We start from the raw sequence: 25,821 nt of genomic DNA, 5'->3' as shown, positions 1-25,821 counted from the left end.
ATAAGCAGCCAACATTTTTGTAATACCTATAACTGAGAAAATCAGCAATGACAACAACGGTTTTGACAATCCGTGTCTGATAAGATAATGACTAGTATAAAAATAAGGTGCACAGTGCCCGACTATATTTTTGATTATTCATCTTTTTATTTTTGGGTAAGATTTATTTTTGGTTTCTGTTATAACTGCTTTAAAAATCCAATGATAAAACAACCAAATTTCTCCTTGTGGCACCATGAAATGGCACCTCAAAGTCATAAGAACATTTGCCTAAATTAACGAGAGACAATTAGAGCAAGTGCTATTGTGCAAAGAACAAACATACCTTTAGCTGTACAAGTGCACCCCTTCTCAGCACATCTACATAGTTCTGCAGCTCCCGAGTGCAAAAGTTGACTCTGCAGTGCTTATGATCTTTGTGACAATGGCATCACGCTGCTGGTAAATTTTTCGATTATACTTCTCAGACGTGGTAGCAACTTTGTTAATTATGATATTAGCCAGCTGGCGGGTATGATCAATCATCCACTGTAAGAAAGCCAGACAACGAGACATCTAATCATTGCAACCAGAGCAGATAAATTTTGTTCCTTTCTTATACGTGTCACAGATTCTATCCCTCCTGACCCTCTACACAGCCATCGACTGTCAAATTTAGATTCAGCAAGCTCCCAGCTTTTCTTTATCCCTGCCTTAGATCTGAAGCTCCTGGTTATCAGGAAGACAAGCGTCACCAGCTGTCTCAGAGCAGGAAGGCAATCAGGTGAATAGTACTTATTATCTTTCATTGCTTTCTGAGGAGTGACAAGATTGATTTGGGACCAAAAGCACATCCATATCTCTAGCACAGTGACTAGGGCTTCAAGTTCGGACTGTGGTGCATATGTAACGCTGCAGAGAGGAACTTCAACCCTGACCTTATTAATAATGCATCTTGAAAGTTTAAAGAATCGAAAAAAATAATTTGAAAATTTACAAAACTCCCTTTTTTACAGCTACACTGGATATTCCCTTCCATCCTCCTCCCCAAAAATATGGGTAGGATGACTGCACTGTTACCCAAGGGATTGTGTTTCACAGTTGGATAGCCTTAATTGGGCCCATAGAAGCAGTTAGCTGCCATTAAAGGCTTCTCTGTAGACATCATCCTTCTCAACTAGTTTGATAGTCTATAAATTCCGATTAGTGGAGCCTACACTGTGAGAAGGTTAAAAAATGCAAATAAATTATAACCTCATAATATAAAAGCACCCTAACTAAATTTAATCTGATAGTTAATTTCAGCCTTGCTCTAGGAAGCAACACTATGTATGACCTTTTTTATTTACTAGAAAATTGGACAGCTTTGCATCCTGGCTTCAAGATTGTTGTTAAAAACTAAGCATATTGTGAAGTACCAAAACGTGAATTAAATATTGTGGAATTGAAAAAGTAAACAGTATAGAAGTAGTGAAAATAAAAAAAAACTAATACTAAGCACGGTTGTACAATAATAAAGGCATGGTGATATTACATTTAACAAATTAGGCGTAAGTACCGTTCATGAGGCTCGTCAATTTATAATAACATGCAAACATTTTTGTGAACTCTTCCTTTTATTTTGTGGCATTTACATAGGAACTATAGGATGGACTTCAGTTTTGGCCGAATTGTTTGCAGTGAACATTTGACTATTTGGATCAGAGCCTGTTTTCCAAAAAACATATCCTTTCAGAGTTCATGTACTTGTTTGTTTATTCACTTTCAGTGATCATATTGAAAGTCATTTCTTTGTTTTTCTTTAAAGTTTTCAAAGATTGATAAAAATTTCACACGCTTTTGAACACCAGGGAGAAAATAGCTGCGGATAGAAAATGTAACAGCTTATGAGAGCATCAGGTATAATCTGGTTATGTTGCCTTGAAATTACAATGCTATCAGAGCTTGCTTTGTCCTTCTAAGTGTGAAATTCTGCTTTTATGCCACTGTCTGATGAGGAGAGTTTAAGGGGTCTGGATGAAACGATCATTTAGACCTATCTTAATCATCAAAACACAAATTGCCCAAATTGATCCTTATAATAGAATTTTATTCTGCTATTTATTGGACTGAAAGTAGGCAGGAAAATATTTACAGCCATACAAAATGCTGAAACAGGGACCTCTGCTTATAGAGGTAAACCTTGAAGTAAATGGCAAAACTCCCTTTGACTTCAATGGAGCCAGGATTTCACTGGTTATTTAAGAAACCATTTGTGCACTATGTCTTTTATTATTTATATGCATTTCCCTACTGCATATAGGCCCTAATCAGTATCAGACCCTACTGTTCTAGGCACTGTACAAACATGAAGATGAGGCAGGCGCTAGACCCAGCATACAGCTTGGGTTTAAGACCACATGCAACAAGCGAGTGTAACAAAGAAATGGGGAGTGGTGGGAGGCTGAGACAACAATAATATTACTTTATTTTATTCTTTGCACAGATGATCTATATTCACCATATGTTGGTAGCTAAGTCTTTCTCATTTTTAATAATATGAAATATACAAATATATTGGTAGTGGCATCCTCACTTGGCTACTTTCCTAGGCATTGTCAGCTGAGGAGGGATGTGAAGGAGAATAGGTAGTGGTTTAATTGCTTAATTTGGGGAAGCTGTACCATCCATGAAGGGCAGCATGAAAGAATGTTCAAAGTAGTACATCACCGGCATTTAAGTTTGGCCATTGTGTATAAATGTGACAAACTTTTTGTTTTTTTCATTCACTACACAACTGGACTCTAAGGCTGGAATTCTCAAAGGGGCAAAGGAAGTTAGGCACCCAACTGCTATTGAAAATTAGTGGGATTTAGGCTTTTAATTCCCTTCAGCCTTTGAAAATCCCAGTATCAGTTGTTCTTTCTATTGATATCTAATGTAAAATGGTATCTCAAGAAAATAGCAAATTGGCAAGGAGTGTATAGGGCTTGGGGGGAAATCACAAAGGGAATGCACAAGGAGGAAGCAGAGGAAGAGAACTTAGTAGAAGGTGCTAGACGTTATGCCTAGAACAGGAGGAGAGAGAAGTATGGTGGAGTAAAGGGCACAGAAGATGCACAGCAAGAAAATAATTAAAGAACAGACTCTAGGGAAAGAATCCTCAACCAGGAGGAAGCACAGCATAATTACTGTGCAGCAGCTCCAGGTTCAGAGAGAGGAAGACACCTCCACTAACATCTCACAGGGACCATAATTGTGACCACCCAGATCCAACGGAGACACCTGCTCTGAGCAAAACACACTCCCGAACTTTCCACAGAGATTGCTGTAGCAAGCAAGATCCCGGATCACAAAGAAAAGGCAAAACAAGATTAAACAACTTTATGAAGGAGCAGGAACAACCAACGCACGCAAAAAAACTGTGATGAGTATTTTAAGTTGTTTGGATCAAGATACCTGTCAAAACTGCACTGCGCAAGCCAGTTTAATATAAGCTCATTTACTTTTAAATAAAATAAATGTACTTGGTGGTTTAACTGTAAAAAGACAACTATAATAAACTTCCATTTGTTACAACTCAACACTGTATTACAGAATATTAAGTGAAATGTAAATGATATAAAATGAAGTATGTAAATGTTATATTCAAATAAAAATGAAAAATGTAATTAAGGGAAAGCTCAATATTCAAATACAGTACACCTCTACCCCAATATAATGCTGTCCTTGGGAGCCAAAAAATCTTACCACGTTATAGGTGAAACCGTGTTATATCAAACTTGCTTTGATCCGCCGAAGCATGCAGCCCCGCTCCCCCAGAGCGCTGCTTTACCGCGTTATATCCGAATTCTTGTTATATCGGGTTGCGTTATATTGGGGTAGAGGTGTAGTTTTAAAAATTATGTCTTTTTGTGTCAAGTGTCTGCCAATTAATAAGAACCCTAAGATGCTTGACTATGATAAAAGGTACAGAGGGGAACAGAGGAGCAATATAAGGGCAAGAAGCCAACGAAGCATGGCACAACTCTGTAGATTTGGAGGAACATATGGGGCAGGAGCACAGACAGACCTAAGAAGGAAGCATCTCTTCATGGTAAATGCCTTTCCAACCCATCAGAAGTTAGAACAGCTCAGTGCTGCATTAATTCCCCCCTTTAAAGTTGCTATCCTCTATGTGCAACTGCAGGGAAACAACCTATTAGAGGTGGTCAGGACTTTTTTTTGACAAAAGTTGTGTTTTGTTGTCAGAAAATGCCAATACACTGAAATCACTAAGTTTTGTAGAAATGTATTCATTTTGACAAAATTTTCATAGGCAAGGTTTCTCAGGTCCAGGATAGAATTTCTGGTCAAAGTGGGAGAGAGATGGCGACCCACCTCAGAATAGCCAATAGCCAGTGGGTAGGGCCCATATTTAAGGGAGATGTGGGATGTGGGAGACCCATATTTAAGTCCCTGCTCTCATGGGCTCATATTTCCCTTATATTGCTCTGTACCTTGTAGCTATTCCAAGGTGGGTCTCTGTCACACAAACGCAAATGCACACACTTTTTCACGAAAAATTTCAAAAGATCTGTTTCATTCTAGAACAAAAATAAATGTTAAAACTGACATTTTTTCAAAACTGAACTATTATTTTTCAGCCATCCCTAGAGCCTATAGCAGTTTGGTTCCTGAGTGAGCCAAGAATCAGGCTTTTTGGGGGGGGAGGGTATACAACAGTATAGAAATTGATATTGTTTTTAGTACTGCAGATCATGAATCATCTTGCATGACAAAATGTTTGTGTATTTTATTGACCAGAATGAAAACTTCAAATGTTTTACAAAACTCAACCACCTCTGAAATAAATCACTCTTGGCATCGTCAATCATAAGCGCTGTGAGGGAAGCTATATGTTTGGCTAGCACCTAGCCCATTGTGGGCATTACTGTAAAACAGATAAATCATAAGAAAAATAATAATACTTACATTCTAGGGTTTGTTTTTATAATGGCAAAAGACTCAACTTTATTGAGTAAGAAGATTGTTGGCTTGAAGGGCTTTGATTTTATTGGGCTCTAGCCAAGATGATAAAGGAAGAGACGCACCTGAGAGCAGTAAGAAGAACTTCCTTTGCCTCTGTCAGCCACTGCCTTTTTCTTGCATTGATAAACCTGTTGAAGAGATCTCCTTGGTTACTCTGGATATTCAAACACTGTTTGCACCAGACACAATATCAAGTTCTACTACACTGGAGCTGAATACCAGCACCAACTGTACTACCCCTTCTGGCTTGCAGGCCTGGGATAGGGCCCATCTATCCAGGAGGTGGATGGACCAATGTCTATTCAGCAGGTAGAAACAACATACACCTTTTCCCCAACAGGGTAAACAAGCAATCTCATTCCCATTGTAGTTATCTGCAGAAGCACCTTCTTGCCTAAGTCACTGCATAATGCAAGAAGGATTTTAATAAACCCTCGCTATGGCCGAGAAAGACAAAACTCAGTAACAATTGCACACAAGAAAGCAGACAAGTCAGCACATACCTGTGTTATAGGAAGATTCCATGTGATACAAAAAATGAATGGATGCCTACTAAAATAAACACACCCAAGCCAGAAAAGGGAACTCTAACTTCTGATTCTGCAGACACCAAACAGTCTTGCACAAAAGAGACGCTACCTGTGCCTTATACAATGAAGAGTGGATGGAAAAGATTTGCATCATCCTCAGGAAGAAGAAATGATGCTTTCCACATGGGGAAAACTTTTCTTGGGAATCAAGCATCAGTCCAAGTCAACTTGTCACAGTCCTATGACTTCTTCCTATAATGGTAGGGCTTGCAGCATTGTGTGTGGATTGGTGGGTGGAGAGTCATTCTCCCATGCCCTTCCCCACAACTTTCGGGTTCTGGCACACTTCCTGAAACCCATGAGCCTCTCCTGATTAAAGGCCAGGCCCACCCCATTTATAGAAAACTGGAAAGAATTATACTATGTGATAGTAAATATGCACGGTGAACGATAGCTGCACCTAACCTAAATTAAATGGATATTTTTACAGAGATAATGAATATAACCCATTTTGTTGGGGAAAAAATACTGAGCTGATTAAGCAACATAGTATTCCATTTTAGATATATTACTTAATTTTCAAAGCAGCATTTTATATTTTTCCAAAAATAAAGGTGCATTTACAGCAGAAGCCTCTTCTCAAAGAAGACATTTGATCTCTACTAAACTGGAACATGCATAATAATACAACAGAAACATGTTCTAGTACATGACTCTTAATAAAACAGTTGAAAGAACACATCTGCAGTGTTCTGAAGCAAATCAGTATAAAACTAAAATACCCAAACCATCAGGAAACAAAAATGTATTAGAACAGCACATCTGTTGTTCACAAGGATTATCCTCTGAAGAGAAAGTCGAGAAAGCCCAACTACTAATATTTAGGACCTGGATGCACCTAAAGCTGCATCTCAATTAAAGGATCAAACTGCCCAGCTCTGACCAGTCAGGGACTTAATAATTTTCCAAGTTATTTTAATGGGCTTCTTAATTTTAAGTCTATTATTTAATTTTCTTAAAGATAATATACTGCACCTGATTATTTTCAGAGAAGTTAGAGCAGCAGCACCAAAGGCACAAAAATGACCAAATGGGCCAACTCAGTAGCTATTTTCTTCAAAGCCTCATTTTCCTTTTCATAAACTCTAAAATGAGGCTCACTGAGAATGAACACATCTAAATTACTCTTAGTGACTGGGGACAGCAAGCATTTGTAAGATTCCAAGGTCAAGCAGTAACTAAAAGATGATCAAACCAAAAAAGGAACAAAATTGGTTGAAAGAGGTTTATTATACTGTGGGAAAATACACATTTTTTAAGCATGTCTAATTTCAAAATAACCACATTACAGCACTTTCTTTTCTACAGAAACTATTCTTATGATCAACTCTACCTATCCATGACACAATGACCTCAAGTAAGCACAAAGCAAAATATGATTATCTACAAACATTTAGAGAGATATATAAGCATTCAGAAACATTTGTGATGTCTGACCAGTTTTATAAATGTGTGTACTGCAAACAAGGTCCTGGCATACACATAATGGACGGTTCATATGTATGTACTATGTGGCTGAGATTTTCAGAACCACCTAGAAGATTTGGATAGCCACCATCCATTAGTATTAAAGTAACAGGTGTCCTAATCAGTTAGGTGGCTTTGAAAATTTTAAGCTATCTTTTTAGGGAAAAACATATCTGAAAAAAACAGTAAAAGTTTTAATTTAATTAATTTATTTGTGGTGTATAAAAATGAACTGTTCACAATATCACATGTACAAAAATATTTAAAGAAGTATCAATATTCAGTTGATATACTATACTATACTATAGGCAACATTACTGAATGACTAACCCATTAGTCGTAAAAAAAATCCTCCCCCTCAGACAGGAGCCTGGGACTTTACAGATAGAGTTGATGGCTGGGCTTTGTCAGACCAACCGAGGAAGTGAATTTCAGCATTGGGAGCACTCCACAAAGAGGTGCAGTCCACAGTTGTTGTCTATTTCCAAGAGATTTCTTAAATCAAACTAGGTTCATCATTCTGTGTGGGTGGACAAAAGCAGTAAGTTCATTTCCCTGTAGGTGATACCTGACTTCAGGTTATTCGAACATTTTTGTATATGCCGTTTGTGATACATATTTAGGATGTGCATGACAATCAAATATGCCAGTAAACCCCTCATGAGAAAAGACCTTTTGAAAACTCTCTTGAGTTTTTGGCTGTGGAAACCCAACAGCTTTTTGCTCACTTGTAAAAGCTCCTGCAGCACTGTACATTACCCACGCACACAACAACTGGACTGTCACAACTGAACATTGACTAAATATTACAGAAAACAAAAGAATTCACAAATTCTCTGGTATACGCATAAGAATCAAACATACAATTACAAAATGCTTCACTTCTACAGTCTTTCAGTTGAACTAAAAGAATAATCTAAATTGCACGTTTCTTGGTTTCATTAAAACAACAAAAGGAATCCCCTATTGTCTGTTGTACTTGAAGCTAAAAAACTGCTACCAATTATATGCAATTTAACAGAGCTACTACATGGTTTTATGAATATTTTTAATCAGAATTGTCTGACGTAGATTAAAGCCATGATTCAGAAAAGCGTCCCTATTCAAGACAACACTTAAGCACTTGCTTAATTTTAAGCACATGTTTAAGTTTTGTCCTGAATAGGGAAGGACTTGCATCTAAGTGCTTTACTGAATTAGGGCCTATAGCCTGAAATGTTAATGGGAAATCTCAAGAATGCATTACATGATATTAGTTCTAGTTATACTTCTAAATACTCTTAGAAATCTTAACTTACGAGACTTTTTAGTTCGAGTGGTGGGCTTTTCCAAATATGTATGAAATTACATCTTCTTCCCTTTCACTATTGGGTCTGTTAATTACACACATTGTATACAATAATTTGCAAATTTGTAAAGATGTGTATGTCTTATTTAAAGATTTTGATCAAGTCTCTGGAAATGTTTCTAAATAAACACGGTTGTCTTGGTCTTCCTCTGTATTTTTAAATACAAATACCAACTTAATTATCATTATATTAAAATTATGCAATCAAGTTCATTGCACATAAAAAGGAATGCCAAAAAAGGAGAACAAAGTAAAATTGATGGATTCAAGTGGAAAAATAAATAAATAAAGCGCTAGCTGGAGTTGTGAAGATCATGCATTAAGATGAAAGATGAAACAGATGCAATACACAGAAAGATCAAAGAGCTCCATCAATTCATTCTGAGAGTCAAAATCCAGCTGAGCATCAGAGCTCTGTCCGCATAATAAGAAAGGTTGACTAAAACATAAGGATTAAACAGATGAGCTGTCTCCTGTGAACGCACGGCAGAGAAGCCCCGCTGAGCCACTTTTAAAGACACTCTGGAATTGTACACCTGCTACTCCACAGTCAAACCAACAGGAAGCCAGGCTGGCAGGAAAAAAAAATCTACTAATGGACTAAATAGCTATCTTTAGGAGAAGGAAAAGTGTCCCGAATGCACACTTTTGATAAGAAATTTTCAGTTCAGGAAAATTACAATTTATAGATTTATTCTTTTTATCCTTAGAGTTGGTTGGTTTACCAAACATTTTCATTCAAACATGAATGTAAAGCAAATATTACCATCATCTTCACATTCACTTATAAAGGAAACAAAAGCCTACTAAGTATTGTTCCTGTGATAGAAGCCTAAGAAACTACATAATAGGGTCAGCCTAGGACTATGTATAGAAATATCAGCAACAATATTTCTGATTTAGAATCCATTTGCTTACTCTGTAAATATGATGCTAACTGGCAAAACTATCAATGACTTCTTTGGGGCAGAATGAAACTTCAAGATCACTGAAAAATGACATAATTTCTAATAAAGGAATAATTTTAAATAGTATCATACATAGTCCCCTTTCTTGTCTCAACCATCAGATAGACTAAACAAATAAAAATTAAAAATCCCAGTAAAGGACAATGATTATTTTGCTCTTATTTTTTCTCATTGGTAATGAGAAATAAAACCAGGAAAAATATTATAATGTTAAATAGTGGTCGTGACAACAAACCAATTAAGATAACATTTTTCAAGTCATGCTGGAATAGAAACTAGATTAATTTTAGTATTAAAAACCTAATTTTAAACTATTTCCTATATTGTCCACTACTTTTAGTTCCAAATGCAATCCCTATCTATAAAAAATTAAGTAGTAACAATATATTCCGTACTTGGAACAAAGGGTAAATTGCTGAGGCTTTACAAATTTGTGGCATCATCAACATGCTATTCCGGGTCTTACTCAGAGTAAAGCCTGCAATCCATAAGCTGAAAGTGAGTATTGTACAAAGCAAAATAAACTTACAATAAACTTTTTTAAGGCTTTGATCTTATTTTCACCAACTTTTCAATTAGATTTCAACTGGTTGCCATAGGTGGCTTCTCTCCCTTTTTTTCTTTTATATAAATGTCACTAACTTGTTTGGCCTATGAGTGTTATTTACAATCAGCTCTTTTACTCTTGTTTTAGCTGACAGGACAATCTCTTCATGGATCTGTGTAGAGCTGATATATTTGATTTCCAGGTTATCTACTGCCTGCAGATACAAGCACTTTGATTGTTTACAATGCAGGAGTAATTGGTAACAGCTAAATAACTCCACAGAGACTGATTTAAGAGTGCTTCACCTATTACATGAATGCGGGGCTTGATCCTGCAGTCCCTATTCTGGCAAAACTTCCATTGACTCCAATGCAAAACACAATTAATTAAAAGAAAGAAAGAAAGAAAGAATACAAGTTAATTCTCAATCACACACATTCATTATTCATAACTTTACTTACGATATGTAAAATGGATTTATATTTACAAAACAAATTAAAATAAATGACCTGCAGTTTCCAAAATTTCAACAGATTTCAAAATATGGCTGTAAAAATAAGCAGCTTCTGTATGAAACCATTTCATAAATAAAATGGAATATTGACAGTTTCTTTCAGAAGACAGCCCCAAAATTAAAATGTTCATGACGAATTACAGCAAGAACAGCTGCAAAGGATTAAGACGGCCCTATCCTCATTCTTCAATAGTTTTGGGTACGTTTCTATCAGATCTCTTAAACACAGAATATGGTTTTTTACACATCTTATTATTGAAATACCTACATTATTCAGTTTCAGTTAAATTATTCCAAGGGTCAGATTCTATGGATAGTAGATAACACTTTTTTTTCTTTTGCCATTTAATGTATTGCTTCCTCATTGCAGGTATTGGTTCGAAATTTAATTTTAAAAATAACTTAAAAATTGTCACTGAGGCATAAGCAGCTAAATATATTGCACTGCTTCTGTTAAAAAACAAAGTCTCTATTTTAAAGGGGAGTAATAGAGCTTATTTTAACTTTCACTCTCTGTAGCCATTTTATGACCACCAAAGTTTATTGCTTCACAAAATGGTGTGGATGTGCAATTTTTTGAAGACAGTTTTTATGGAATTATATTCAGAGGCTATTAAAATAAAAAAGGGCACACAACATATTGTACTGTATTATCTGAGAAACAGTAGGTGATCATGTAATTACAGACTGCATAGTAACACGTATATTTAAGGAGGGATAAACTAAGATTGTGCCTGCAACCTCAATATAATCATTTCTTGAGTTTTCAGAGCGTAAACGTGCAATGTTCATCATATAATTGACTAGTTTAAGTTTTTCGGGGTGAAAGAGGGGTGTATTTTAAAGAAAAAGATTTCCTAATTTTGGCTTAGTAGAAGATTATATTTGGCTACTTTTACCACTAAAATATCCATCCATTGCACCCCGTCTTTCTTCCGGTGTAGCCAGACAATGGATAAATTCTTTCACTCTCCTCTCCTCTGAAAACAGCAGGACTTTCTTGTTTAAACTTAAAAAAAATCCCCTTTGGGCAGAGACCAGGCTTGGAAAACGTCAATCTAATACGTGAAAAGAATGGCTAAACACAAACTGGCTTCATTGTTATTTTTAATTATTACTGAAGTACCAAATAGGGGTGTTAGGAATAGTGGGTGTTCAGCTCTTAGTATCTGCTACTTATTGACAACCAAATTTTCCATTATAAAATTATATTCGTGGACAATTTCTTCAACAGATGGGGAAAATCTGACATGTGACTCTTTCAATAGTAGTTCCTTTACAGCAAAAGAATTTGAACTTGTTAGTTTTAAAGTTATGTTTTGACTATATTGTGAACAACAAAAAAGAAAATCCAAATCCACTTTTTAATACTAAAAATTGGAGAAACATTGTTCATCCATATACCATAGCAGGCTTTTCTTTTTTTATATTTGGTATCTGACTATAATACCTCTATGTACCAATGTTTTTTTTTAAAAACACACATTGATTTTGTTTGACAGAAAGTAAGAGCCATGATTAGCCTTCAGTTTGTTAGGCAGACAAGACTATACTTTTTTGAAACCTCATGTTTTCCCGTGTCATATGTGCAAAATGTAAAATTTCATAATTTGCTTGTACTGTGACCAAGTTTGCACCTGTATATCACGCACATCCTTTTGAAAATTTAGCTCAGTGTCTATATTTCTAAATGTAAAACTTTATTCAAGTACAGTTGTTATTCTTTACATATTTTTCAGTTATAAAAGAATAAAGTTTACTGTAAACTACAGTAATAAAGAACACATTTAATAAAGGGGGAAGTATCCATTAACTAGTGTGACTTTTTCCCCCCTTGTTTTATTTTCAGCCTGTGATTCTCAGCTAAACTGCTATTCACACCTCATTTGTAAAAAAATATATATGTATAGGAAAAGATAAAATATTTTCTGAAATGGAAATAAAAAGGATGAATATACAATCATTTTAAACATGTTTTTACTTTTAAAATATATATACTAAAAAGGGAATCAATAAGGAATCTTTATTAATTCAAATGATTTTTTTCAATTTTTATATGGCCCAAGGTTGTCTCTGCAAGATCAGCATAAGTTTTGTTGGTATTATCATTCACTTTACTGTGGCGTCAGTGCCATGAATAAGCTAACTGTGTGTCAGATTTAGATACCCAACCTCATTTATACACCTTGCCCCGCTATGGCTCCACTGAAGTTAACAGTGGAGTAAATTGCTAAAGTGTGAGGGTATAAGGGTTCAAAGTTAACATGACAATCAGTAAATCAGTATGTAAGAACATTTGTCTACGGCAAATTGAAAAAGCCTTAAAGGAATTGGTAGTTCTTTTTATGCTTAAAACAAATCACACGGCACAAAAAGCTCAAACTATTTCCTCACTTTTTCAGATTTATTTTGTATCAATAAAGATACGACCTTGGTCCTACATTATATAATTACGTGTGCTTTAATAGACAAAGAAGATTTTGAAGTCACGTTTAAGTTTGGGCTCCTAAAGATTGCAAATGATTTCAGACACCAGCTGCTATAAATACATTTAAGCTCGCCTCCCCATTCAGCAATGACCATGCATCTACAGTATTTTCATTATCTCAAAAATGCTTTGGCTTCATCAGCAACAGATGAATTCATTAATTTCTTTATTAATTCAAATGATTTTTTTCAATTTTTATATGGCCCAAGGTTGTCTCTGCAAGATCAGCTCCCTCTGTGTTCCATAAAATTGTAATCAATCTCTATTATAGTCATGAAAATGGTATTTGTCACTTTGCTGAGGAAAAAAATAATCAATATGTCTTGCAGGGCAGAACAGGCATTTAATACAGCGAATTGATGCCTGTTAGAGAAATTTAGCTTGCCAGCAGTTTGGGACAAGCTAATAGAAATCCAAAAAACTCACCCAAGGTTGACAGATGAATATACAGACTTGCAAAAAAAATTAATATTTGGGCATTTTGAATGGCCTGTCATTTCATATGTTGGAGAGAACATAGATTTAGACACTCAAATCCCAAAGACAAAAACCCAAAAACATGTACATAAAAGGAACTTTTTACTCTGTTATCATTTTCATTTTGTATCAATACTGGAAGAATAAATAGTCTCCTGTATTTTAAAACATAGCTCCAGACAAGAGAGAATATCAAAAGCACTGTTGAGTTTTAAGCAGTAAGACAAAACAAAGATTGTGTGGTGGCACTGAATACCTGAACACTTCGGAGTGCACTGCAAAGAGAGGCCTGCATATTCACGAAATAGCAACATTCTGCACTATGGCACTGTTCAAAGTCTTCTGGTGGACCATATGAAAAATCCACAAGTAAAATTGTTGTAACTTAAAGATCTAGAAAAGGTCCAGCTGTAAGTTTAATAATAACTAGTGTCAAATTCTCAAAAGACAATATGTAAAACACTCCTTAATTTTAACAAAGGTACCAATAACTACTTTAGGAATGTGGTCTCCCTTCTTCCCTCCCTTCTACTGCCATCTGCAGAACTGTCAAAAACACGTCACCCTTGATTATGACTGTCTGTTTAATTCCCTTGTTTTGTTGGTTTTAATAAATAACGTTTAAAGTTGCAGCATAAAAAGCAAAAACTGCAACTGCTTGGAACATTGCAGTGGTTTGAGAATTGGCCTGCTAAACCCAGGGTTGTGAGTTCAATCCTTGAGGGGGCCATTTAGGGTTCTGAGGCAAAAATCTGTCTGGGGATTGGTCCTGCTTTGAGTAGGGGGTTGGACTAGATGACCTCCTGAGGTCATCTCCTGACCTCCCCTCCAACCCTGATATTCTATGATTTATGTGAAATAATATTTGATTTTCAATGTATATTCATCTGTCCCATCCTTTGATTTACTCTATCAGGCTATTATTGCCATCCTGTTTAATATTGAAAGTTGTATTTCAGGTTGCAATCATGTTAGAGATTTTATGTCTTGTAGATAAGTTTGTACAGTGGGTTAAATGTTAGTAGAATTAGCAATGTATTTGGAGGAAAGCATTTTTGTCTCCTTGTACGGCCAACAAAACGAAGAAGAGGAATTTATGTGACGGCATAGAGAAACCTACCAGAAAATACTGCCAGAGTTGGAGTGATGGCAACCTGATATCCTCTACAATGGTAATGATTTGTGAGTTTACAGTTTAAAGCCCCAAAAATGGGAAATGGGCAGACTTCTGAGTATGGGCATGGGGGTCTGCCTAGGCACATGCACTTGCAGGACTGAGGCCTAAGTCAGCGATACAGGCCTGAGTAGGCTGAATGCGTGAGGCAGTCTATGAGGAACTGAGGATCTCTTTAATTGCTTGATTTGGACAACTTACCCATAGTTGAGAGGTAGACCAGGGACACTCTTGTGGTAAGAATTAATTGTATTATGTCTTCTTTTGTCATTAAATCTGCTTCTGCAAAAATTGTGACCACAGTGCCAAAACTCATTAGAAGGTGCAAGCATTCCATTTATGGCAAATCTGAAGCATCATCCCATACATCATGGGTAGAAAGACAAGACACCAGGAATGTGGTTTAACCAGGCTGCAACTTTTAAGTAACACATCTGGGAACTATCTAGCATTAACTTGCCCAATGCAGGTAATTCCTTTGTAATTTGTTTCATCTAGTGGAGATCTGACAGCAGCTAACCTGGTCTCAGCGATGTTGCTGAGACCCCATCATCCTCCCTTTGTATGAGGGCTAAGGAGGGTGGGGAAGAGGGGGCTGTCTCCCTACTGTAGCCAGACGTTAGGAACCCAATTCCCCACTTTCTTTAGGAGATGTCTTCTAATCTGCTTCCAATTCCAGTTCAGGGAACCAGCCTTCTGAACAAGTACCTGCATTGGGCACCTACCAAGTTGCAACAAAATAAATTTTACAACCTAACCTAGCCGCTGCTGAGAGGAAGATGAAAAAACCTCACACAACTCTGGCCAACCTGGCAGTCAAGGGATAAATTCATTCCCAGCACCCAAATGGTTACTAGCATGATACCACAGCAAGGCCACCAAACCCAGTGCTATTCTAATCCAAGGTTTTCTTCCCTGTGCAAGTTTCAGAGTAGCAGCCGTGTTAGTCTGTATCCGCAAAAAGAAGAACAGGAGTACTTGTGGCACCTTAGAGACTAACAAATTTATTAGAGCATAAGCTTTCATGGACTACAGCCCACTTCTTCAGATGCATATAGAATGGAACATATATTGAGGAGATATATATACACACATACATTCTATATGCATCCGAAGAAGTGGGCTGTAGTCCACAAAAGCTTAAGCTCTAATAAATTTGTTAGTCTCTAAGGTGCCACAAGTACTCCTGTTCTTCTTTTTCCCTGTGCAAGTGGTGCTGCTGGGGCACGAGGAAGGGTCTATTAGCCCTGCGTGGGAGCCAGGAGGCTTATGCTGCTCCAGCCAATGAACCACAGTATCCCACTCAACTCTAGACAGGGGGCACAATCCTTTATGGGAACAACAGTTTTCTTCCCTCTGCTGGCCCAGAGGGAAAGCCCAGCACCTCCAAGTCTGCCGGGCGAGAGGCATGTGTGCTAAAACCACATCATAAAAGTCTTTAATTATTATTTTTTAAAATATATTCATAGAATTAATACTTTAAATGTGAGTCTCCTATGACCCCTCTTCTCTTCACCCTTGTGGCAGAAATACTCAAAGACACCTGTACATGTTAGGCCCAATTCTTCTACTATTGAAATTAATGGGAAAATCTCCCACTGAGTTCAATGGAGATAAGATTGGGCAAAAAAAGTATCTGACAATATGGATATGCCCCTTTTTTCCTATTTATTTATTTGTTAAAGCTAGTTTTTTGTTCTCATTTTGTAAAAGAATTTGATCCTAAGGCTGAAAACACATCAGTCAAGTTTCTTTATAGCCAATAAAAAGTTCTTGAAAAATCAATTTACGTTGAACATGATAATTGACCGTTAAATAGTGCAGTTCTCACAGGAAGCTAAAAATAATTCAATTAAAAATATCTCTGCATTCTTAAACAACAGAAGTCAAACTAAACAGAAATCCAGCAACACTAACATATGTTTCCCCCCAAGCAATCTGTGTAGTTTCTATTTTACAAATGAGCTTCACCTGCTATTATACATGTAGTGGCAAGCTATTGGTAAGGATGACAGAAGTTAGTGTTGCATGACACTGTCAACATTTATATTTATGCTTTGCATGAGCGCAAACATTTGTAATTCAGCCTAGGAAAGCTGAAGTTTTATTACAGAAGATGACAAAGTGTTACTACAGATAGTTCAAAACATAAGATATTCCTATCTACATTGTCAGGTCTGCTGTGTGTCAGATTTACACATATGGTTACAAAATGGTTATGTGTATGTATATACAACGCCTTCAAAGATAGACATGAATTTGCATTCAGCTGTCTTTCCCCTTGCCCCTCTTGCACTTTTGTCCAAAATATAAATCTTCTCAAACAAACCAGCATTTGAAGGACTTGCACACATCCTGTATTCCTTATAAATGGATAAGATGGATCTTTATATGTTTCAGTTGCAGAGATATGAGAGTAATAAAGGTATTAAGTATTAATATTTTTATAATCAGTATGCTAGGCCCTGAGGGAAATATTCCCATTGATTTTTCCTTGGGTTTATTGACATAATTTGCACACTACTGATAACTGAGTTTTACCTGCTTGAAAGCATAAATCCCACTGAGAAAAGGGAAAAGGGTATTTTTCAATTAAACTATCTTACATGAGCTTACTGACAAAGTGAAATAAATGTGAACATACCATGAAGATTAAAAGAAGATGAGCTTTAACTGGATGTCCTCAGTTTTCAGATGGATAATCCCCTCCTTCTCATTTCATCTGCCATGTTCTTCATTCATCTCAACGAGGTCAGCCAAAGATTCGTCCTAAGTAGAGTGGACACATATGTTACAACAACACAAGCAAAGAAGTGGTTCATCTTTTTTCCTCATCTTTCCCTGGGTATAAAGCAGTATAGTGAAATGTGATATCATTGCAATGTTTCTAGAGCTTGTTAGGTAACAATGCAAATACCCTGGCCTCTGCAGGAGTTACAATCTATTTAAAGAGTTTTCTTCTCTTATTTTATAAGAGAATCTAATATACCTTGTTTTCTCTGTATTATTAAATTCTTTCAACTTCTAGGTCATCTATTTCTTAACAAGAGCAATAAAATTACAATATAAGGGCTGGATTCTGCTTCCATTACAGTCAATAAAAAGCTCCTGGTGATATGAATAAAGCAGACTTCAGGCCTAAAGTTTTTTCAAAAGGCAGCCAAAGTGGCTTAGAAAGTGCTCAAGCTTAAACTTACTTTTTTCAACATTTGGCTTGATTCTAAATGAGCAGCAGCCGTGATCATCAAACAAGGAGTGCCTTACAAAGTCTCCAGCCCCACTCAATTTACCATAGCAAGCATGCTACAGATTCAGAGAGTGCATCCTGCTCAAATTATTTCCAATGGAGAAAAGTGAAAATCTTATTTTCCCATACTCTATGTATTTCATGTGACTTTAATATTCCAAAATGGAGGTTTTCCTGCTAAAAACAACTGCCCTGCCTCCCTGTTTTACTCCGACGAGAAGTCCTTAATCCCCATTTTGCTATTGACCAGGTAGCGCCCAGTCACAGCTGGTAACAACTTTTGATCACTACCAGTCTGGGTTGGATTTGAACTTGTGATACATAAATGAAAGACTTCTGTAGCCTATCCCTGAGTCATTAGTTTCCCTTTTGCTTACTATTTATTAACATAGCCTATTCACAGGTAGAAAGAGTACTTTATGTATAAAATTAAAACCTATGAAAACCATTTTCGATTACTCTTTTTACATATTGTATACAAAGCTAGGTATAATTGTGACTTTTTAGTCCTTTTTAATAATTTATTTGAGCAATTTATTACTTTCTCTATGTAGGGTCAGGTTCTGTCACCCATACCCACAATGAAAAGGGCCCTGCTCTACTACAAGTCAAATAAATGAAATAAATGTGACTGCTTACAGAGTAAAGGTGACAGAATTTCATTTTCTGTGTAATTCCACCCACAGAAACAGAGAGTAAGAAACATTGGTGACAAAATCCCTCGCAAAGCATAACCCAAACCAGATTAGTCTGACTGCCTCTCAGACTATGACAATACATTTCACTCAGTTTTCCCCCAGCCTGAGTTTTCCTTTTCCTACATGTTCCACCCAATCAAAAAGTTTCATAGTTAAGAATGATACTTCTTTTCCTATGTTTTATCATTTTGTGTTAAGTCCATTGCAAACTCAATTTACTGGCTTGAGGCCAAAGGGTACTGAAAGAATAAAGATGGATATGCAATATCACTGATATTTCACTCTAATGACACACACACAGCAGAACTTCACTCATTCACACTAGCAGGGGACATACCAGTACAGATTAGTTAGGATGCAGAATGGCGATTGCTGAGAGTGCCAGTGGTGTGGGTGATGCTCATTTCTCCTCAGAGAAGAACGCACATTTCCTTCAATATCTCTTCCTGGCACTCAGCAAAGACCTGAAATAGGGTTTCTCTATATACTATTGATCCTCCCTTCCTTCTCTGGTATGTGCTACTGCTCAAAGAGGCAGGATGAAGCTTTCTGGTCCCAAGGTGGCCACAGGAATTGGCCAGCAACACTGAGCTAAGTGGGCAAGCTTCAGAGAGACACTGCTACAACCCCATGCCCTTCCTTTGCAGCAGTGGCTCTTAAGAGACTTGTTTCCATTGCCACCTCAGTTCTTCCTTCAGCATGGAGTCCAGATGTGGGAAGATATTATATCTAGTCACAAGTCCTGTTGCTGATATGAAAACAGAACAGCTCCCAACTCTTCCCCCAGGGTGCAGCTTTAATCTCTTCCTTTGGTAAGACTCAATGCCCTGGGCAGAATGGTAGACCCTAAAAGAACTGCCATCACCATGAGTGAAGAGAAGAGGGGCAGGGCAGCAACCTCAGCCCTTGTGTAGACCCTCATGCACCATGCCACAAACGGGTTTCTGAGGCCACAGTAGGAATGCTATAAGGCTGCTCCATCCGCCTGAGCCACAGCAGCACTACTAAACTGGGAGAAGGCCAGAGTCAGAGGAAGAAGAGCCAAACCTAAATAGAAAAAATTCACTTCAGAGCTGATAGGGAACTTGACATGACCTAAGCTGACCCTACATATGGCACAGCAGCAAAACTTTACATGAGGTGCTCCAGTAAACTGCAAACCTGGAAATCTGTGTTCATTGTGGCTTTGTGGCTTGCCAAAGAATACAGTAGGTGAGCTTTTTGATGTTGCTGGTATTGACTACTGAAATAAGAGAACCTCTCCCACTCTTATCCACAAACTGAAAGAGTAAGATATTATTTATACAGCTGAAACTAGGACCAGTCTGTTATTCATGCTGTATATGGATGCCGACCAACTAAACACAACTAAGTGTGAGCCACTACAGTTGACATCTCTCACCCTAGCACTGTGTTTCATTTTTTGAACAACACGGATTGAAACCCTTTAAAACGGGGCAGCCATTACCTTCTTTATTATTAAATTAAGTTGTGTGGAGTGCTGACCCACAAGGAAAGTTTTGATTTGCAGATAAAGAAGTGATTCAAACTGTTTTGAAATGTATGAACATTGTATCCTCCCCCCTCTTGCTTACTCCATACTCTGACTATAAATTTTCTGAAAATGTACAATATGCTAATTAATGTATGAGTTAAAGTTAATTAAAAACTGGGTCCTTTAGGAATTTTCTTCCATATAGTTAAAAATAACTAATGTGCAAAGGCTATATTTGAAGAAAATAGGTTGCAATTAAACTAAGTTATTAATGATTCTTTTTTCTACTTGTCATGATTATTTAGGCCGCAGACAGGCTCTGGTCAACAACCATTGTGACAGTATAGGTAATTGAACCAATCTCTACCCTTCCTCTGCTAATGTGCATGCAACAATTCTATTGACTATAATGAGTAAGTAGTATAAGAGAGTGGATTTATGACTCAAGGATTCTCACTGGTTGATTACTTGGCCCAGTCATCACTGCTCTTTAAGGGTATGTCTACACAGCAAAGAAAAACCCATGGCTGGCTCGAGGACCCTGGGGGGTAGGAGAATCCCAGAGCTCAGACTGCAGCTTGAGTCCAGAAGGCTATACAGCAGTGAAACAGCCCCACAGCCCAAGCCAGAGTCAGCTGGCACAGGCCAACCATGGGTTTTTTTTTGCTCTGTAGACAGACCCTAAGTGTTCCATGGCTGCATGTTAGCTTGGACATCAGTGTTTGAAAGGCTCCTCATGGCACGGTTGCCTTGGCTCCACTGTGTACTGCCAATAACACTGCTGGGGAAACGGAGACAGAAGCATAGGGGAAAGACATTAGGACTGAGGGAACTGGCTCCCTCTGCCCTTCCTTCACATAGCACTGGTCTCACTCAGAAAGTCCTCTAAGCCAACAAGTCAATTGCAAGATTCATTAGTACACTTTGGCTGCTTTGTGCTGCTCTACTTTACAGGTGAAATTGCTCTTAAAAGTTAAAATTAATAAAGAATTTAAGGTTCGTATTACAGTCTTCAAACCATTCCAAATGTCACATGATAGTATTCTTTTTCGTGCTGTTGTTTAGTGCTCATTTATGCAACTTTTAACAATTAATAAACACTCCCCCAGGGTATCTAAGAGATGGAAACTATGTTACAGTGGAGCTAAGGTTGAGAGTACATATCAATAATGTAAAAGTAAAAAAAAAACAACAGGGATGTAATAATAATCCCCAAACCCAGCATTATAATTCCAGGATTTTTGGAGTTAAATTAAGTTAAAATACAGAAATCTAAACAGGTTAAGAAAAGCACAAACAACTTCAACTTTGCCCTAAAGTGATATCCTGAAGAGGAAAATATGAAAAAATGAATACAAATTTAAGAATTAGTTTAATCTATTCTGGGACCACAACCACTGAATGATTTAATCATAATTATATTATAATTGCATGGCATCAGTAAAGGTCAGAGTTAAATTTTTTGGGGTGTCTTGATTCTGCATTTCTATAGTGTTTGGATTTCTTGTAAGTATAATTTCAATTCTGAATTTCCTGGGTTTGTAATGCTTGGTTTTGAGGTAATTACACCATCCATGCAATGTTTTTAACCCTTACATTACTGATACATACACTCAACCTTAACGCCATTTTAAAGGTTTCTTGTTGGTTTTGCTGCTGGGTGTGGGTGTGCGCACATGCATGTGTCTTGGAATAGAAAATTATAGAAGTCATAATAAAATATTTGTTAAAATGATTTACCTGAAACAGTGAAACAACACAAACAGAGCACATACATAAATTTGTAAGTGATAAAAAGCTCTACACAGACAGAGATATGTTATACAATTATAGCACTTTACTGTATTCCCTTAATGTAAAAAGCAGTCATTACATTGACATATATCCTTCATTGTTGCACTACAGGTTTGTTTTATTTATTCTAAAGAGGAGAAGGTTGCTAGAAGTTATGTACTGTGGTTGTGATGAAATCTTGAAATCCTGGTATACTATACTTATCTTTCATGATGATTTTTGATACGATTGCTCTAGTAAACTGCTAATTATATTATTCCTCTATATTAAACCCTTTAAAAAAATCTAAATATATTCTTTAAAAAAAACATTTAACCACACACACACAAACACACACCCTGTTATGGGGCAGCTGCCCTTTATGGGGAGCTAGGGCTCAGTCTGCCTCTGACTGCCATGTGAAGGCCTCTCCTGGGGATAGCTGACTGCCACAGGTGGCTGATTAGCAAATGAGCCCCTGGAACTAATAAAGTTTACCCAAGCTCAGTGAAGTGGGGACTCCCAAGGGAAACAGGAGGCTGTTGTGTGAAGAGGCAATCCCAAAAGATGCCTGAGTCAAAGGGCCAAGCAGGGAATCCGGAGGGCGAGCTCTCCAGATAACCCACTAGAATGGAGAGCCTATAAGAGGTGCTTGTAGAGCGGGGAGCTTCCTAGACAGAGGGCTGCATATGGCAAGCATCCAAGAGGGCATAGTTTGAGCCAGGGGTCTCCCAGACACTGGCCAGCAGCCCAGCCTGGCAAGGATCACCTGTTGTTCCCTGGAAGATTCACAGTGGATGGACCTGCCTGGATCCCTGACTCCAGAGCAGGATCTTACTCTATAAGAAGCAAGAGGTCTAATACCAGGGGAGAGACTGGAACTGAGAGAACCCCTAGTGAAGAGTCTGGATAGAGGTGAACACTAGACTCAGTTCAGGGACAAATGAACAAAGAATGACCGGGTAAGCTAAGATGCGGGAGTGAGCATTTTGTTTATGGTTTGCCTTGGCTTTTCTGCTAAGAAATGAAACCCTCCAGCACGTGGTGCTCTTTAGCATCTAACAGTCAGTCCAGATGTGTTGATACCCTGGGTAAGGGAAAAATCAAGTAAGGACTCACCTGCAATACCATGACTGCCTTTAAGGGGCACCCCAGGTCAGCCTGGGATGATGACACCCCTGCTATCATTACTGTTGGTTGGGCCTCTCTTTCCTTAAAAGGTCTATCTGCCCCAGCCCCAGAAACTGATCTCAGCTGCTGACTTGCTTTACTGTGATAGTGGATGTTACTCATAGGGAGATTAAAAAAATGCTTATGACAGCCAGGGATAAAAGGCGCAGATGAGGATTTTTCTTTTGTTTCTTAGCAACACCTTCTAAGAAGAGATCAAATAGCATCCAGTAGAGGCCACTGAGATTGCTTCCCTGTATGTTACTCTGAGTGAGGATGAAATCAAACTGGGGAAGTGGAAGGAAGGAGCTCTAGGGGGCAAGTAAATGCTAGGTGGTGACTGGTCATCATTCTGTCTGTCAGAGAGAGTGAGCAGTAGGAACCCAGAATCTGCACTGTCCTAAGCCGAGCCATAGAAGTAGCAGTACAGAAGCGTGTGCAAGAAATATATATGGGCAAGGTTGGGGAGGAAGAACCTAAATTAGACTGTCATGTAAAAAAACTGAATGACAGAGGCAACTTATGGCTAGTCTGGATGAAAAAGTGACTATCAAGAGAGAAGAGCTAACTATCCTGAGAGAAGCTGCTTGAGAAACTGGAATTCTCCCTGTGGAGTGTGAAGAAGAGAACAGACAAGGAGAAGAATACACGGAGAAGGCCAATTATCTATGCTAAGCATGGCACTGAAGTAATATGACTGACTGATCCATGTAATAATGGTTCTATTTTGTTCTGTCTACTGAAATATTGACTTTTACAGCACATGCTGAAAAATCAATATTCCACTAAATGTAACTAAGTGGCTGTAGCAGAGTAGAGCCCTGCCCACCACCTCAACACAGAAAATGTGCATTCAAAAACTGGAGTTTCGGATAACAGAGAAGATAAAAAGATAGGGACGAGATGTTGTAAATGTGGGGAAAAAGGAGAAAACTGAGGGTGACTTCTTATTTAGCCCGTCCCTTGTATTGAATATCCCATTATATACACAGAGGTGTGGAGTTGCCACTACTGAAGAAAAAAAAAAAAAAAAAGGATGTAGCCTGTAAAGCAGTGACTCTGAAAAGGATTTAGAAGACTAGTGGACAAACAACTGAACATGAGCTCCTACTGTGAGGCTGTGGCAAAAAGGGCTAATGCCATCCTTGGATATATAAATAGGGAAGTAATGAGTAGGAAAAGGAAGATGATTTTACTGCTGTATGCAACACTGGTGAGACATACTAGAATAATATGTCCAGTGCCGGTATCTATATTTTAAAAAGGATTTTGAAAAACTAAAGAGAATTCAGAAAAAAGCCATAAAAATCATTTGAGGACTAGAAAAAATACCTTACAGTGAGAAAATTAAGCTTCTCAGTTTGTTTAGCTTATAAAAAAGACGACTGACTTATTACAGTGTGCGAGTACCTTCACGGGGAAAAAAATTCCAGATATTAAAGAGCTCTTTAACCTGGCAAAAAAAAGCACAATAAGAACCAAGGGATGGAAATTAAAACCAGATAAATTCAAATCAGAGATAAGGCACTGATTTTTAACAGGGAAGGCAATTAACCATTGGAACAAACTACCAAGAGTCTGAATACTTTCCTGGAAGGTATGGTTCAGTCAAACACAAATTATTGAGCTTAGCACAGGACTGTCTCCGTGAAATTTCATGACCTGTATTATACAGAAGGTCAAACTGGATGATCTAATGGTTCTTTCTGGAACTAAAATCTATGAATAATAAGGGACAGATCTAAGGTGAGATTTTTTTTTAAAGAAGCTGAATGGAAACAGAGTTCAAGAAAAGGAAAACTTTATTTTAAAGCTTAATGTAAACATGCTGTGCTATACAGGTTGGAATTCAGATAATTGGCTTTTTTTGACATGACTTCTTATTTAGCCCGTCCCTTGTATTGAATATCCCATGATATGCACAGAGGTGTGGAGTTGCCAGTACTGTCTCTATATTCAATAACATTGTAGTCTCATGTACATATCCGACTGGCGTGGAAATAGAAAAGAGGGAAGAAATGACTAAGGAAAAATAAAAACAAAGGATGGAAAGGAGGAGCTACTACTAGCCTAACTTACACATACTCATGTTATTAAAGATGCAGCAGTGATGAGGGGAAATATTTTGCAGCCATTTCTTCTGTACTCAAAAGTGAAGGAGAAAATTATTTGGCAAATCTAATAATTCCAATACATGGAAGAATTCCTGACTTTTTTCAACTCAGTCAGTTCCATTCCTGATCTTTTCTGGAAGAACATCACTGGTACTCACTGGACTGAAAAGAGCAGAGAAAGCCAAATAAAAACAAAGTTTAAGTTAGTTATGACCGTAGCTACAGCTCACCAGTATTACAGTATATTCTCAGCTAAGGTACAGGTGGTGCAGTGACTGAATATACACTGAGCATTGTCAGAAATTCTCCCACTACTGTTCCAGCACTGACACTGATCCTCTGGTATTAGCACTAATGGGAGTGACACAGTAGACTGATCACAGGCATGTTTATTACTATACCATCTAACTCTACTCAGGGCAGATCTAATTGGCATGCTGGTTGAAAATGCCAGAAAATGCTCAGTGAGGAAAAGGCCAGTGACTTAATACAGCCATCTTTCACCTGTGCAGAACGAGATTCAAATTTAGTTTACTTCATAAACATTTAGAGAAATGTGTCAGACTTTTAAAAAACTCAAATTTCTGTTTGAAAGTTTTCTGAAAATGCCCCCCATATGAGAAAATTATTTCTCTCTAATTTTGCTTCTCTGAAGTTATCATTTCACTGGTCTTGTGCACTTAGTGTGATAGGAGGAAGCTCCTACAGTGCTTTGACACTTCGGAGTGCTTAGTTAGTTCTGGGTCTTTAGTGGCAAAGGTG

At 37.6% G+C, this 25,821-nt stretch overlaps 1 long non-coding RNA gene across 4 annotated transcripts in view; it reads right to left on the bottom strand.

The window, feature by feature from the left end:
- Nucleotides 1-25,821, bottom strand: part of LOC117878797 — a 97,838-nt gene that overhangs the window by 31,420 nt on the left and 40,597 nt on the right. For all 4 annotated transcript variants that reach the window (XR_004646098.1, XR_004646095.1, XR_004646096.1 and 1 more), the window contains 3 exons: nucleotides 17,207-17,331; nucleotides 5,052-5,117; nucleotides 326-528 (listed from right to left, as the gene is read on the bottom strand). This is a non-coding gene — a long non-coding RNA (uncharacterized LOC117878797). The remainder of the gene's footprint in view (nucleotides 1-325; nucleotides 529-5,051; nucleotides 5,118-17,206; nucleotides 17,332-25,821) is intronic.

The sequence above is a fragment of the Trachemys scripta genome, chromosome 1, assembly GCF_013100865.1.
Source record: "Trachemys scripta elegans isolate TJP31775 chromosome 1, CAS_Tse_1.0, whole genome shotgun sequence".
In the NCBI taxonomy this organism is placed as follows: Eukaryota; Metazoa; Chordata; order Testudines; family Emydidae; genus Trachemys; species Trachemys scripta.
The sequence above is the reverse complement of the archived record's forward strand: the minus strand, read 5'-3'. Positions and strand labels throughout refer to the sequence as shown.